The 6000-nt window shown below is 52.9% G+C and overlaps 1 long non-coding RNA gene across 2 annotated transcripts; it reads left to right on the top strand.

Moving 5' to 3' along the window:
• The first annotated feature begins 229 nt into the window (after positions 1-229).
• Positions 230-4861, top strand: LOC141975656 (uncharacterized). Of its 2 annotated transcripts, XR_012635978.1 has the most exons (5): positions 230-620; positions 1713-1826; positions 3042-3307; positions 3766-3906; positions 4468-4861. It is a non-coding gene; the product is annotated as an uncharacterized LOC141975656 (long non-coding RNA). The 2 variants fall into 2 exon arrangements; XR_012635977.1 differs by lacking the exon at positions 1713-1826.
• The last annotated feature ends 1139 nt before the right edge of the window (positions 4862-6000 follow it).

The raw sequence follows: 6000 nt of genomic DNA, 5'->3' as shown, positions 1-6000 counted from the left end.
GCTCGCTGTCTCGCGATTTCGGGCCTGCCCCGCGTTTTCTGACAGCTGATCTCCCACTGGGCCTAGTGACGTGACGTTTTCTAAAAGAGCTGATCTCCCATTGGGCGTAGTGAGGTGAGGTTTTCTGAAAGCTGATCTCCCATAGGGCCCTCACTAAGTGACGTTTTCAGACAGAGCTAATCTCCCATTGGGCCGTCATTTTCTGAAAGCAATGGTGGGCGGAGCCGTCAGGGCCTTGTGCAGTCGGAGCTCAGTGCACGCCTGCGAGAAGCAGCTCGAGGCCGAGCGGCGCTGACTCCGGCTGCCTGGGCTGAGGAGCGGAGACCACAGCGGCGGGCGCCGCCGTCCTGCCTGGCGAAAAGCCGCAGCCCCTGGGGATGTTCGCAGGTCGCGCCCGCTTACGCGCGCAGGTGTTTTCTGAGAGCCAATGGGCTGTCACTAGGTGACGTTTTCTGGAGCTGGCAGCCAATGGGCTGTCAGTGCCTGGGGGCGGAGATCTCCGCAGGTGTGGCGGCTTAGAAACGTCTCGAAGACCCGGGACGGTTTGGAGTCGCTGACCGGAAGGCGGGAAATCGCCAGGCTGGGGCGCGAGGATCCTGCGGGGAGCGAGCCAGCCGCAGGTCCGCGGGCGGGACCGACTCCGTGGGTCGCGGCGGGTGCGTGGGGGGATGTTCGTGGCTGCAGAATCTGTTCCTGTGCGTGTGAGCGAAGGCGCTGTCCGCGGGCGGCCTGGGGGTTGCGCTGTTGTTGCACGGGGGGGAGTGGGGAGCTGGGCTCTGGGTGAAGCGGTGTCAGGCCTAGGGGGGCGGGGTTCAGAGCTAGAGGTTAGGGTGGGGTGAGGATGGGGCTACGGTTTTGGTTAAGGGGATTAGGGTTGGGGACCAGGTTATAGGGTTATGGGTTAGCAATTATTGGTTCAGGTTGGGTTCTGGGTGGGGGGCGGGTTAAATCTTGGGGTTTGGGGTTTAGATTTCTGGGGGAGGGTTTGGCCGTCAGCAGCATAGAAGTACAGGTGGCAATGGGGTGCAAAGCAATAGCGATTGATAAGTAGGCGGGTTTAGGTCGTTTTAGTGTCAGTAGCACGTTAGAGAGGGGGGAAGGGTCATGTTTGCTACAGGGGACAAAAGTATTGGGGAAGAGGGTTGCAAGTTGACCCATCATAGTTAAGGCTAAGATTTTTGTCATGGTTATTTTTGATAAAAGTCATGGACATTAAACAAAAATTGATGGAAGCGCTGACCTGTCCCTGACTTTTACTAAAAATAACTGACAAAATGGGGAAGCAGGAGGCATCTACCACTTCTCTTGTGGCTCCTGGGTTCCCCCCATCACCTGTGGCTGTGGCTCCAGAGCCTCCATGGCTGCTGGGAGCTGCAGGGTCTGCCCGTGATAGCTGGGAGGTGTGGGGTCCCCCTGTTGCCCATGGTGTCTGGGAGCTCCTGGATTCCTAAGAACATGAGAACAGCCATAGTGGATCAGACCAGAGGTCCATTTATCCCAATATCCTATCCCAATATCTGACAGTGGCCAATGCCAGGTGCCCCAGAGGGAATGAACAAAATGGGTAATTATCAGGTGATCCATTCCCTGTTGCTCACTCATAGCTTCTGGCAGATAGGCTAGGGACAGCATCCCTGCCCATCCTGGCTAATAGCTATTGGTGGACCTAGCCTCCATTAATTTATCTAGTTCTTTTTTGAACCCTGTTATAGTCTTGGCCTTCACAACTTTGCTTAGCTGGGAGCTCTGGTGTCCGACCGTGGCGGCTGGGAGCTGTGGAGTCCATCTGCAATGGCATGAGGCTGCGGCTTACCCCGCCACCCACGGTGACTGGGAACTCCAGGGTCTGCCTGCAGTGGTTGGGAGCTGGGGGTTCTCTTTGTTGCCTGCAGTGGCTGAAGGGTGCCTGTGGAGGCTGGGAGCTCTGGGGTCCACCCATGGTGGCAGAGAGCTCTCGGGTCTGCTTGCAGCAGCTGGGAGCTGCGGGGTCCGTCTGTGGTGGCAGGGGTCTGTGGGAGCTCCCCCACCACCTATGGCTGCTGGGAGCTCCAGGGTCTGCGAAACTGTGGGGTCTATTTGTAATTATGCAGGGCTGCGGGGTCCCCACACCATCAATGGCTGTTTGGAACTCCTGGGCCCACACGCAGCAGCTGGGAGCTGCAGGGTCCATACGCAGTGGTGTGGACCTGTGGGGGCTGTCCTGCCGCCCATGGCGCTGGGAGCTCCAGGGTCTGCCTGTGGGAGCTGTGGGGTTCCCCTGCAGTGGCTGGGAGCTGTGGGGCCCTGCCCCCGCCCACAGTGGCTGGGCGCTCCTGGGTCCCTCTGCCACATGTGGCAAATGGGAGTTCTGGGGTCCACCTGTGGTGGCTGGGAGCTACAGGGTCCATCTGCAATGGCATGGGGCTGTGGAACTCCAGAGTCTGCCTGCAGCGGCTGGGAGCTGCAGGGTTCTGCTGCCCGCAGCGGCTGTGGCAGCTGGAAGCTGTGCCGCCCTACAGCTGGGGTCCCTCTGTCACATGCAGCAGCTGGGAGTTACAGGGGTGCATCTAAAATGGCATGAGTCTATGGGGTCCTGTCACCTGTGGCTGCTGGGAATTCCAGGTTCTTCCCATGGTGGCTGGGACCTATAGGGTCCCCCACGTGCCTGCAGCGACTGGGGGCTGCCTGTGGCAGCTGGGAGCTCCAGGGTCCCCCTCTCACATATGGTGCCTGGGAGCTCTGGGGTCTGCCCACTGCAGCTGGGAGTTCTGGGGGGCCCCCGCTGCTCACAGTAGCTGGGAGCTGTGCAGTCCATCTGTTGTGGCATGGGCCTGGGGGAGCTCCCCTGCCACCCATGGCTGCTGGGAGCTGCAGGGGACCCCTGCCGCCAGCGGTGGCTGATAACTACGGGGCCCCCACTGGCTGACAGTTCCAGTGTTGCTGCCCCAGGGCTGAGGTGGAAAATCTCACTGAGATCTCTGGAAGTCACAAATTCTTTGATTCTGTGACCTCCATGATATAATCTTAGTTTTAATCATTGTTGACTCTCTGTCTTAATATAGGTCTGCTCTAGCGCAGATGAGACAGGGAAGACAGAAGCTCACACCCCGGCACAGGTTTGGGCAGCGATGGCTGTTGGGTTATTTGCTGTGCTTGCGGAGGACTTGTCCAGGCCAGTGGAGCAGCCCAGCCAGATGAGGACCTGAGCAGCCTGGACATCCCACTTGGCAGGAGCTGAGGAGCCCAAGAGTTCTGTCTGGTGATGGAGGAGGAGCAGCTGTGTATTTTGCTGAAATGATGTCTCTCTATCAAGTGTCTGAGTAGCAAGGTGCCTCCCTGAGAGCAGAGAGATGCTTCTTCTTTGCAAGGGATGGGTCCTGGGGAGGTTGGAGCCCTGCATTTGGCTGTTAATGGGCTAGGAGCATCACCCTGCTCCCCAAGATTGAATGTGAAGGAGGAAAACCTGCCTGCAACTAGGGACACTCTGTTATTCCTGGTCTGTTCTTCCAAGTCACTGGTGTGAGTCACTGGACAAAATATTGAGTACAGCCAAAGAAAACCATCTTCTGTTCCTTCAGAGGACCTGAGCATCCTGCCCAGGCATGGGATGGGATAGGGGTAGGGAGAGACCCGCAGGACTGTTGTCCCTTACCAGAGCTGATCACTTCAAGTGCTGGCTAGGCTGGTGGGGACTAGGGAAGGGGGCTCCAGGAAGCAGAAACCAGGTGACCTGACTGCCCATGTCTGTCCTCCACACCCCAGTGATGGCCTACATTCTCTTTTCAGTTCCTAATGACGTTGGGCAGATGAGAGAATGGCCAACCTGGAGGAGAGACCAAGAGAAGGAGCAGCCACCCTGAGCCCATTCAGCGGAATGGAAACCAGACAGCGAGCTGTGGAGTAGGTGCAAATAGAAATTTACTTAAGGTGAGTATTGAAAGAGCGCTGCAAACGCTCTTGTCTATGGAGAGAAATGTGTTATGTTAGCATAGGGTGGGTCCATGAGAAAAAAGTCCTTGAATCTAACTGGGGCATATGAAGGTTGGTGGAGCCCCGGTTTCCCACTAAGGGAGTGTCAGGGCCCCGGGAAGGGAAAGTATTAGTTTTCCTGAATTATGGTTATCTTCCAGGAAGGCAAATTGCCTGTAACCAAGAGGCTCAGGTCTCAACTTTCTTCCTTCCACATCACTGGGTGTGAATAACTGGTCACTGCACTCGGCTCCTTGTCTGTACTGACTAGCTTCCTTCAGAAGACGTGAGCATTCTAATTAGGTACAGACCTCTTTGGGATAAAGGCAAGGGGAAGGGACAGTAGTCTGCTGTGCAGTGTGATTGCTTTGGGTGCAAGAGCAGCCAGGTGCCTCTTCAGTTAGCCATTACTCTCTCGAGGAGTGTAGGAAAAATCTCTCTGGAATAGCAAGAGCCAGAGATAAATACCATTGCTGTCTCTGCCACTAACTTTTTTTCTTGGGTTGTGTTTTCTGCAAGGGAACACTTGTGGAGGATTAGTTCAGCTCCGTCCTGAGGTGGAGAGCAAAACTAGCCTGGCCTCAAGACAGATGCCAGGCAAGACCAGCGGGGAGCAAAGCAGCTGTTCTTGTCACTAAGATAAGTGTTTGTCTCCTAATGGCTGTGGTGACAGCCCTGATGACTACGGAGAGTACTTCCCTTTGGCTGGGGCTAACTTCCAATAAAAGGTTCCCAACTAGCTCTGGGGGCAGGAGGAGGATTTCTCCATCTTGAGAGCTGCTGATCTTCCTTGGCAAATTCTAATGTGTATTTCTAGTGCAGCTCCCCACTGGGCCCTGATACCTCATGGGAGGAGTTGTTTTCTCTTGCCTGGTTTCAGAGTAACAGCCGTGTTAGTCTGTATTCGTAAAAAGAAAAAAGAAAAGGAGTACTTGTGGCACCTTAGAGACTAACCAGTTTATTTGAGCATGAGCTTTCGTGAGCTACAGCTCACTTCATCGGATGCATAGCTATGCATCCGATGAAGTGAGCTGTAGCTCACGAAAGCTCATGCTCAAATAAACTGATTAGTCTCTAAGGTGCCACAAGTACTCCTTTTCTTTTTTCTTTTCTCTTGCCTGTGTTTCTAGATTGTGGTGACCTGGGCACTGCTTGGTGCAGCTGGATGTGTGTTCAGTGATTGATCAGTAGGGTGTTTTTTGGTTTTTTTGTAACTTGTGCTTTTGCAATGACCCTAGTCAGGCCTAAAAATTTGTTCCCTAGAGTTACCCAGGCTTCTCCCATCCCATCCCTGTTGCAGCAGCCTAGTCCCCAGTAGGAAAAATTAGCTTAATGAATACTTGACTTTAAGTGAATTTTGTGTGTAGAACCTCTAGAGTTATGAACACCAGAGTTACATACCGACACGTCAAACACACACCTCGTTTGGAACAGGAAATATGTAATCAGGCAGCAGCAGAGATTATTTAAAAAAAAAAGGCAAATAGAGTACAGTAATGTATTAAATGTGAACGATATTAAAAGAAGGGAAAGCTTTTAAAAAAAGATTTGAAAAGGTAAGGAAACTGTTTCTGTGCTTGTTTTCATTTGCACTAAGTTGGTTAAAAGCAGCATATTTCTTCTGCATAGTAAAGTTTTAAAGCTGTATTCAATCTACGTTCAGTTGAAAGAACAGCCATAACATTTTGTTCAGAGTTATTCATGGGGTATTTGTAACGCTGAGGTTCTACTGTAATTGCTGGGGATCGGTCTATGCCTGCAAATGTTCAAAGGATATGCATCTAATGTTACGCACATGCATAAGTGTCTGCAGAATTAGGGCCAGTCCCTCCATGGACTCAGTTACATAAAGGACAGACCTTTGCTTCAGAGTAAGACTTTCTCTTCAAGCTCATTTTTAAAAACTCCAGTTTATAAAGACTGCAGTATAAACAAGTTTTCTCGTGAAATGTTACTAAATTAGCGTTTGATGCTTTTAAGAGTAGCAAGAGCAGTAGCCTTGAAAGTGTGCGGAGTGACATTCACTGCCCCAATGCGTAGTCGTTATATAAT

The sequence above is a fragment of the Natator depressus genome, chromosome 21 (assembly GCF_965152275.1).
Source record: "Natator depressus isolate rNatDep1 chromosome 21, rNatDep2.hap1, whole genome shotgun sequence".
Taxonomy (NCBI): domain Eukaryota; kingdom Metazoa; phylum Chordata; order Testudines; family Cheloniidae; genus Natator; species Natator depressus.
This window is presented reverse-complemented; position numbering and strand designations above follow the sequence as displayed.